Genomic DNA, 11,390 nt, shown 5'->3' with positions numbered 1-11,390 from the left:
ACAACTGGAAATGATCGTGTTGCACATTTTGCAGAACACTTAAGTAGTTGTTGATCAACTGAGCCACAGCTGGCAGGAAACTTCTTCTTCTTGTGAAAAAGAAAGAGGAACAAGCATAAATTTACAGTAATTCAGCTTGTAGACAATAAAACATGCCTGACAAGAAGTAAGAATATAAAATATATTATTATTTACATGCATTTTTATATATACTGCCTCTCAGTGTTTCCTGGTTAAACCTCCCTCTATAGGCTGAGCCCTTGGTTGATGGTCCCTAGGCAGCTGTAAGCTGTCCAATCAGCTGCATGAGGGGGCGGGGCTGAGGATTCTCCTGCTATCATCACATTTGACAGCTGCTGCAGCAGCTCACATGACCAAACAACAATTACCTCATACATGTAGTACTCCTGCCTGAAGGTGTTGCATTGGAGTCACCGCTCCCCGTGCTGGGCTGGGCTGGGCCTGGTTGGGCTGGGCCTGGCTGGGCTGGGGAGCAACAAGGGGGGTAGTTCAGCTCAAATGAAATGAAAACTCAGCCTGCAGGGACGACTTCTAATGGATGCACCTTACACTCCAAGACTCCTGGCATCAATCACTGTGACAGCCCTCCTCCTCTATAGCTACCTGTGTCTCTTAAATGAAAAGGTTAGTAGATGCCAGCTGTATTATATCTTCTTTCACTGCTCATCAGAATATGCACGTAAAGTTTAATATTATTTACTGAATCTGTGTCAGCGCCAACCACATTCAGCACTTTGCTCAAAAGACATTACAGTTCCACTGGGATATTTCAGATTAGATTTTTATGATGGCAAGGCAGCCGTGGTTTGTCATCTGTGTCACCCTGTGATGGTTCAGCCATAAAAAATATCTAGGATGCATCCGGGATGTGTACGGAATATTTAACTCACTATGATTTAATGATAAATGATTATTGTGGTGCAATATCTTTAGTTAGCTATGCAGGAAAACATATTTAATCCCTAAAGAACTTAGAGTTTATCCAAGATAGTTATTGTATCTATTGTGACAATCATTAATACAGGACTTATTTGTGCCAATTTGCATTTTGGGACTGGATTATGAGCATGCATGGCTTAAAAATCCATTTTTATTGAAATCAACATGGACATGCAAGTATGTCTCCGTACAGTGATCCAGCATCTTCAGCATTACAATTATATCTCATTTGATGGACGGTTATACAGGACCAGAGCAACAAAAGAAACCTGAGGCAAGACGGTAATAAGTGACAAGGGCTGCACCAAATGGTTATTTTTTTATATTAGCTAAATTAATTTTATTAATTAACTTTTCAAATTTTAATATAACATGATGACGTATTTGAACATAATATCCGTGAATGAAAAAAACAATTTCAAACTTGCAATTTTACCAAATGATACTATTCAACAACTTTTTTAATTTATTGTTTTTACTATATTCTGTCTTTAATTAGCGTACCCTGAGTATAATTTATAATTTAAACTTCAGTGACTTGTTCAGAAATGCATCTGTATCACCATGCATAGTATAGACTGTATATAAAGAAGTGAAGCCAAAGCAAGTAGAGCTCCCCCTGGCGGCAGACTGCAGTATAGGTCATAAGCTCCACCCCCTCCATGTTAGCGGATGGGACTTGGGCCAAACTAAAACATTAAAATACACATCAAATCATTTTTTTTTTCCAAGGATGGTTTCTGTCATTTAAGGTAGTTACAATAACATTGATGTATGTTCAAGCGTCAATTTTTTGAATAAGTTTTGTTTTAGTTAGAAACAGGATGTGACACGATGGTGACCACCAGTTGCCATGCCAACCACTCTATAAAGCGGTCCTGTGGGACTGTAAAAACAATTTTTAAAAAGAAGTACAGTGTATAATCCAACATTTCCTTGTAAGTGGTGGAGGTAGAGCAGAGCGTAGTATTAATTAAATGAAAACGCTAGTGAGTCTGGAGGAACTGTGGTCAGGTCATCGATATCGCAGCTCAGCATGGTTCCACTCTCGAACCGTACTGATCAGATTCTGGCTCCAAAGTCGCAAGATGGCGTCGGCCGTATCCCCGGGAAAATAACGTAATTTTGGTCAGTGCAAGGAAGTGGAGACAGGTTCCATATTTATATACAGTCTATGCTTCATACTCACATTAACCTAACATGCATGTCTATGTGAGAGGAAACAGACACAGTGAAAACCATAGAAACTCCACATAGAAAAACCTCCACACTGTGATAATAACCACCACTCAACGTTGCTTCCACTCACTTAGAGCGTAACATTGATTGAAATTTACCTCGTTTAGCTTTATAGACCCATAAAGGTGCAGAAATAATCGACTTGTGAACGCGCTCCAAAGCAGTTCTGGCATGCTAGCGATTAGCATCTGCTCTTGAGTCTCTTCTTTTCTCAAAAACAGCTGATGAGGATGAGCTGGAGCCTATCCCAGCTGTCTCAGGGCTAACACAGAGAGACAGACAACCATTCACACTCACACCTACGGCCAATTTAGAATCACCAATGAACCTAACCAGCATGTCTTTGGACGGTGGGAGGAAGCTGGAGTACCTGGAGAGAACCCACGCAGACCAGCTAACAGCTCTGATCCACCATCTTCCCCCAGCCACGTTATATGCACATAAAGAGTCCATATATTATTGCTGGTTTACATATATATATAATTAACATTTTCATTGTGATCCTCATATATCTCAGGTCTGTGGTAATGACTTCTGTCTGAATCCACACATTTTCCTCTCCTCTGCTAATAAGACAACATTATATTCTTGAGACGTCCGTCCGTTATCTTCTGACGGAGGACACTGATTGTGTTCATGCAGCGTATCGGGTTTATTCGGTTGCTATAGACTGCGTTACCGCCGGCACGTACTGGAGGACTTTGCTGCCCGGGGAGTTCATTAGTGAGCGGCTGACCTTATTTCCCATGTGGATGACATTTAATATCAACTGTCTATTTCTGTGTGAAGCTAAGTTTAGAGGCGGAGGGGCTTCATTAAAATATACCGGCCTGTAGGATTCTGCATCTAAACACCGATGCAGGAAATGTGGTGTTTCAGCACGGTTGACAGGAAACCACACTGTGTTTTCACTGAATGAATATGAACAGAAACAAACATGTTGCGTAGTGTTGTATTACATCAGTCTGATCACAAAGCACCGCAGTCTAGTCAAGCAGCGGTTTGCTGTTCTATTTTAGGAGTGTCTCACGTCTCCTCTCCGTTTTCCAGATGTTATCTTTTTTTTCTTTTTTTTTTACGGTATGGTACGCATGCATACGAGCACGCACACACACTTCCTCCCCCGTCACTGACCGACATCGATCACAGCAGGCTGAGGATGAGGCAGCAGACAGGACACAGAGAGAGAGAGAGCGGCTCAGTGCAATCACAAAGCGCTCACATGGGCTCCTAAATTAGAGCGTGGAGCCAGCGTGGGTCTCCCTGGGAGGGTTTGGTTAAATTACAGGCCATATTTTTAGTGAAGGCTATAGGCCTCGTCTCTGGAATGGCGAGCAGCTGAGGACCATCACTCACCCGTCCGTCTGCCTCTAGCTCGCTCGGCGCTGGAGATGTTAAAGCAGCAGCAAAATATGACCCATCTCTTGGAAATATATAACGGCTGCTACTGCGCTCATATTTAAACACTTTGATAAATGCGGATGTGTGGTTTGACACTTCCCACGCTCAGCCATGAAAAACATTAACCGTCAGGCCTTTGGATGTTGCTTTAACTGGGACTTTACCCATTAAACACACTTAACGGGAACATTTATGGTGCTTATCAGCTGTCTCTGTTTACTGTAAACGATTTATCCTGGGCTTCCTCATCTTGACCTCAAGGGCAGCGGTGATTACACAACAACAACAACAACCACAACATTATTTCCTCTGAGCAGCATTCAGCATCCAACACGTGGTGTTTAAACATCATGAGGTTCATCATGTGTTTCGGAGGCTTCTAAATAATACAAACGTCCATCCACTTCACCGGGTTAACGCGCTTCCAGACGCGGTCGTCCCGAGTCGTCGGCTCGTTATCAGCTGAGTTGTTCATGTGATGACGGTTGTGTGTGTTTATATTCATGTGTCTGAGGTTGGAAGCGTCGAGCGTCTTGGCAAGACCAGTACGTCTGACCCACATTCTGCTGCTGACCACTTCCCTAAGTCACACACACCCACACACGCACATTTACACTGGGACGTTCCATAATTGCCTAATTGTGACTCCGTTCACTGCCCTCTTGAAAATGAAACTACTCCGAAGTGAGCAGATGTGGAAACAGTAACTGTGATAAATGAGGCCTGTCCCAGCTGTCATTGAGCGAGGGGCGGGGTACACCCTGGACAGGTCGCCAGTCTATTGCAGGGCTAACACAGTAGTGACGGGCAGTTCGGCTCTTTTCTGAGAGCCGACCTCTCTTTATTTAGTGTCGGTTATAACCTAAAATTTTAGCCCAACACAACAAATACATATGGTTTGTGTATTGATAAGCCCTTTTTGCTTTCAATGTTTTTATAAGAAGCCTAATAACAGTCTCATTTTGTGCAGTTATTCTGTTACAAAAGCATTCTTACTTCAATAAAACTTTAATTGCGCAAAAAAAATGAACAAAACACTGCAATCAAATCCACACAAGCAAAAACAGAACCAAACTCGAACGGTTTAAATATGCTTGTCCAGGTTTGTGGTGGTTTGTGGAGTGAAGACACTCTGCTCTGCCTTCCCCAATGTCTTTAAATTTCAGCCAGATGCTGCTTCGTTTATGGGCACCTGTACTTCCTCACCGCTGTCTGCTTTAACTCAGTCAACCAAAGCATCTATCCCACTCTCTCTCTGCTTTCACATAATGGTAGAATCCTAAGTCGTCACATGTCATTGGCTACATGGCGTCCCCATCAAAACAAAGTTCTGTCCCATCCTGACATGAGCATAGACGAGCAAAAGGAAAAAAATATTGTGGGGAGCCGGAGCTCACTTGATGGGAATCGGTCTCCTTATTTACTACTAAGCATCGGCTCTTAGAGACGGCTCTTTTGCGCATGATACATCATTGTAACACAGAGAGACAGACAACCATTCACACTCACACCTACGGCCAATTTAGAATCACCAATGAACCTAACCAGCATGTCTTTGGACGGTGGGAGGAAGCTGGAGTACCTGCAGAGAACCCACACAGACACAGGGAGAACATGCAAACTCCACACAGAAAGGAACCAGTCGGCCTGGATTTGTAGAGTGAATTTCAAATTATTTGAAACATTTTTTCCCGTCATATCATATCCAGCATTCCTGCTCCTGAAGGCGTCGTGGCACCTTGATTCTGAATAAAATGAACACAGGATAAATGTAAATGTAGTGATGTGATCCAACGATGGCGGCCTTTTGTTAAAATGACTAATAACTGATTTTCTGAACCTTGAATAATGAATTTCTTCAACAGTAATGTGTCAACCATCTTTGATTTATTATCATGAGCTCCAAAGGATTGCTATGCGTGTACTAAACTCTTTTCCACCATTGTTTCTAACATCCCAACAGAAATATTTTTTAAAAAAGTAAATGATTTACAGCTTAATTTACAGAAGTTCTCATCTAGTTCTGGTTCGTTGACAGTATTCTTAACCCTCAGACCTGTGCGTCGCGTTTATTGTTCTGACGAACAGCTGCCTGGCAGTCTGCAACATTTCCTGTGCTCATCTATCTTTAGTGAGCGAAGCATGCCGGAGAGCCACGTTGACTCCTGCGTCTTAGCCTATTGTTTGTGTGTGTATGTTTTTTTTTTTTTTTAATTTCTGCTGACAGGAATCCAGGCCAGACACTAACAAAAGCACAACACCCTTCCTCTCATCTTGAGGATGAAGGCAGGAGGCCAGAACAGTGTAAGCAACAATATACGCACGTTTAGCTGTTGTGGGAAACGACGTCAGACCTCAAGCCTAACATCCTGTGTACAGTCTTGGGCTTTTTCTGTGGCACATTTGATAATGAAATACGTGTCAGGGTCATCGGGTTGGGTTGGGTGGGGGGCAAACACGCAGGTAATAAGCACAGATGGTAAAAAGATGACATTTATTTTTATCTCGAGCCTTAAAGGGGAACTACAGTTTTTTACAACCTGGACCTTATTTCTGGCATAAAATACGATCATTTACTCACCCATATAACTTTTGTGTTATTGTAGTCGTTCGGAAGATATTTAGATCTGTGTATGTCCATATAGTGGGAGTGAATGGGGCACCGAAACGCAGCCTCTAAATAACGCATTATCTGCCGCGAAACTCGTTCATTTCACCCGCCAAGGTTGGCTTGTTTACCTGTAATTTGCTACTGCTATGGTTCGTCCACAATCTCAGAATCGGAAAAATATTCAGCCATGTCGCAAAAAAATAACAGTAGCAAATTACAGGTAAACAAGCAGGCGCTCAGACATGACATCATGCAGCTCAGAAGACATCATCCGGGGTCTGTAGGTCAATCTACAGACCCCGGATGATGATGACAGGTAACTCCAGACTCAACGGGGAATAGCACTAGCGTACGATAACAAAATATTGGTGAAATTAACGAGTTTCGTGGAAGATAATGCGTTATTTAGAGGCTGCGTTTCGGTGCCCCAGTCACTCCCACTATATAGATATACACAGATCTAAATATCTCCCGAACGACTTCAAATTACACAAAAGTTATATGGGTGAGTAAACGATCGTATTTTATCCCAGAAATAAGGTCCAGGTTGTAAAAAACAGTACTTCCCCCTTAAAAGTGTGTCTCCAGGTAATAATAGAAAAGGATGCTTGTAAAAAAAGATATGACTGATTAAATCACTGATGGTTAACTAAAATTATGTAAAAATAAGTATTAAGAATGAAAGTGTCACAGTTTCTGGGGAAGTTGGACCCAAACGAATGACACCAAAGGGAGGCAGGAACTGTCAACTAAAGGATTTTAATGAAACCTTACGAAACAGAACTAAAACTCCCTCATATTTGGTTTACCGGACAAAACCATTCATAAACTGCAACTGGTTTAAACCTCTGCCGCATGTATCATCACCAAAACCCCCTCCGTGAGTCACATAACACCCGTCCTGCAGCAGCTCCACTGGCTTCCTGTTAAATTCTGTATCACCTATAAAATCCTTCTTCTCACCTTCAAAGCTGTAAACAAGCTCGCCCCTCAGTACCTCACCAACCTCCTCCATATAGGTCATCTTCATCCATCCAACTCACCCTCCCCCCTGCTTGCTTGATCACCGTGGGGCCCAGAACCTTCAGCTGCTCAGCCCCCACCTCTGGAATCCCCTTCAGACTCTGTCACCACCTTCAAATCCCAGCTTAAAACTTATTTATTCAGACAAGCCTACTCAGTTCCATAGTTTGACTTTTATCTGCTGTCATTTTTATGTCAGTGTTTTTATGTCAGTGTCCTGAAAGGCACCTATAAATAAAATATATATTTATTACTATCAAAAGGCGATGGATTTTCAAAAAACAGGAAAGAACCAAAACAAGAACTTAGGAACACGAGGAACTACAAGGAACAAAAACGGGCAGCATCACAGACAACTTGACAGCGAACAAACGGCAAAGGCAGGGCTATATATATATACACCTGGGCAGAGAGGTTAACGAGACACAGGTGCAACTAATGAGGGGCAGAGCATGAAGACAAATGACACAAGGAAAGAACAGGTGAGGGGAATCACAGAGGTGGGAACAGAGACAGGAAGTAAAAACTAAATCTGACAAGATTTATATCAATAAAATGACCACGAAATCATCAGTAACCTTTCACTGACTCATGTTGTTATTTGACGTCTTTTTAATTTTCTCTCAGGGGAGCAGTGAAGATATTTACGTGGCCAAACACCAACATTTCATTGGTGACAATTTATTATACACAGGGGCGCTCTGTCAGTAAACCCCCCAATAAAACGAGAAAGGGCCCCTACAGATGGTTGCCTTTTGACGCCACCGATCAGGCATAACATTATGACCACCTTCCTAATATTGTGTAGGTCTCCCTTGTGCCTCCAAAACAGTTGTGACTCATCAGAGAAAGGACATGGGCCTTCTGAGGGTGTCCTGTGGTGTCTGGTAACACAATGTCGTTAGTGGGGGCCTTTGAGGGGAGGGGCCTCTGTGGATCATCCCACAGATACTTGACCAGTTCAGGATCTAGTGAATTTGGAGGCCAGGTCAACACCTTGTGCTGTTCTTTATGTTTTTTTTTTGTTGTTCCTAAAGCATTTTAGTGTGTGTGTCTGTGTCAGGCTTCATCCTGCTGGGGATGGCTGCTGCCATCAAGGAGTGTCATTGCTATGGGGTGGGGGTGCCTGGTCTGTTACTTAGACATGGGTGCTACATGTCTAAGTAACATCCACACCAATGAATGCCAGGTTTAAAAGTTTCCCAGCAGAACATTGAATTGTCAAAAGATGGTCAATGTTATTCACTTTTCTGTCAGTGGTCATGATGTTGTGGCTGATTGGTGTATTTTGCACTGACGGACATAAACCACCTTAAAACTGTGAAGGTCTTACAGTGACTCAACAATATTCTACACTTCTATCTACCCTAGGACAGATTTTCAATCAGTACTTTATTTTGTTCCGTTCTCCAGATACAGGTAGCTGCTGTAGATACAACATGTGACATTTATCTAAGCCCGATACAAACGCCCCGAGCACTCTACATATTTATTACATTGACATTTATCAATCAACCTTGTCACTGGATGTGTTATTGTGGTCTTTAATGTGAAGTGTGTTAAGTGGTTTAGGTTCATCCAGGGTTATTAGAGGGGATCATCTCTGTTCATGATGTCTGACAGGAGCACCTCTCAAAAAACATGTTTCAGTGGAATGAAAACTATACCACACATTTTTAGGAAGTATGTCTATTTTATCTTGTTGACGTTTCCAGGCAACGCAACAAGCATCCTGTTTCTAAATACAAAACAGAACAGGAATACATAAATGACAGCTCTGACTGTGGATTATCCTGTGATGTGTTGTTCTCCCTCCCTGCCTGTAGAGGTCGCTGCTATCTTTTTTTTCCCAAAGATCCCAAAGATTCTCAGTGGGGTTAAGGTCTGGACTCTGTGGTGGCCAATCCATGTATGAAAATGATGTCTCATGCTCCCTGAACCACTCTTTCACAATCTGAGCCCCATGAATCCTGGCATTGTCATCTTGGAATATGCCCGTGAACATCAGGGAAGAAAAAATCCATTGATGGAATAACCTGGTCATTCAGTATATTCAGGTAGTCAGCTGACCTCATTCTTTGGACACATAATGTTGCTGAACCTAGACCTGAGCAACTGCAGCAACCCCAGATCATAGCACTGCCCCCACAGGCTTGTACAGTAGACACTAGGCATGATGGGTGCATCACTTCATCTGCCTCTCTTCTTACCCTGATGCCCCCATCAAATCTTAAAACTACATTAACTAGATGACCATTTTAGCATCATTTAGGGTGTGAAATCATATTTCTCAGAAGACCTTTCTTTAACTCAGAGTTAAAGTCATTCCTTTTCATTCTCCCAACTCACAGACACCATCTACCGCCTGTAGAACATGACCTACTCCCCCTCTCCTCCTCAACCCCCTGCTTGATTGCAAGTCTCTCACATCCGGATACCAGAGGAATTCATGCGATAGATTTGGCTGTGTTGACATTAACAGAGCCAAATCACTGGCTGTAAATGAACCCTGAGTAAAGTACCGGATGAAGAAAGCAAAGAAAACAATGATCTGCATTATACAGCTGATTTATTTTTGTAAAAAGTGCAGAAAATCATAAATAAATGTCATAAATAGTGATGAATAAGTCCGTTAACCAAAACAAACTGTTGTCATCTTGGTATAAATAAAATCCACAAAGGATTTAGGAATGATTCAGCAAATATGGAACATTTCAGCTTCGATGTTTCTTTTTGGACGCGATACATAAATGGTTCAAATCTAAAATATTACAACTGATTTCTAGTCCATTGATGATCCTTATCTCAGAGTCAGCAGAAGGGGGTTTTCTGCGCAATAGCATGGCCGTCCAGTCCTTTTCCTCCCAGCCAGTCCTCATCCAGCTCCCCCAGAATCTCTTGCAGGGACAGCTCCGGTAGAGGGGCCTGCTGGACCAGCGCTGACTCCCCACAGTCATCCAGAGCAACCCCGCTCCATGAATCCTCCAGCTGTGCATGCTGACCTTCTGTCGGGGGGCTGTTCTCCAGGCTGGCGTCCCAGTATCCAGAATCCGGGGTGTCTGGGGTGGAGGCGGAGGAGGCCATGTACATAAGCTGCTCCGCTGATCCCGGATACATGAGGTCTGCCTGGTTAGAGCTGGAACCGTAGTTTCTCATCTCCAGGGGAGAGTGGCACCACAGAGTCGGTACGGGGGAGCTCTGGTTGCCCTGCTGGGACCAGTACCCCCTCAGGGACGGACTGCCCAGCGGCCTCCCCTGTTGAAGCTCATACATGGAGCCATACTGTGCAGGCTCCTCGGTGGTAGAATAGGCAGGAGGACACTGTGCGTGGTAGCAGGCTTCCTCCATCTCCTGCTTCAGCTGGGATGGGTAGGCCGGTGGGGGCCCCTGAGCCCTCAGAGGAATGGGTCCAACCTGTGGCCCCAGAGGAGGCGAGGGGAAAGCGCTGTGAGTCGGGCTGTCTGACTGCCACAGCGCTTTCTTGGCCCCTTTGCACTTCAGGGTGCGAGCTCTTCGGTTCTGAAACCACACCTGGACGGGAAGTAGAGAAAAGAAAAAAAAGCAAGTGAGATTTAGAGCAGATATTCTGTTCTCTGGATTATTTTCAGCCCAAACAGGCACCAGTGGAGTAGGGGGAAGAGCTTGTAGCTGTCAGCTGTCAGAGCCTGTTGTACAATCTGCCTCCTACCTCAAACGATATCCTGATAAAAACAGCTTGTGTCGTCTCCAGAGATAAAGAAATAAACTGATAACTGTATCTGCAGCTGTATGCAGGATGCATTTGAAAACAGTGCCTTTTATGATAACAATACGAGAAGCCTTACAGCACAACTAACTATAATTGCATGTAAGCAAATCCTCAAAATCCTAAATGTATGCATTTCATTATAAAATCACAGTTTTCTGATATATAAAGCATGTACCTGAATGCGTGACTCTGGCAGGCCCGTGGTCTGGGACAGGCTCTCCCTGAGGCTGATGCCGGGGTACGGGTCGGTCTCAAAGGTGGCCCGCAGGAGCTCCACGTGTTCCTTGGAGAAGCTGGTCCTCTTCCTGCGGCTGGCGCTGCGGGAGGAGCCGCTGCCGGAAGCCACGGATCTGGCATCATCTGAGGGAAGCAGAGAAAGTACAGCGGTCTCACATCAGACTGAATCCA

The sequence above is a fragment of the Chelon labrosus genome (genome assembly GCF_963514085.1).
Source record: "Chelon labrosus genome assembly, chromosome: 15".
Classification (NCBI taxonomy): domain Eukaryota; kingdom Metazoa; phylum Chordata; class Actinopteri; order Mugiliformes; family Mugilidae; genus Chelon; species Chelon labrosus.
Note: the sequence above shows the minus strand (reverse complement) of the source record.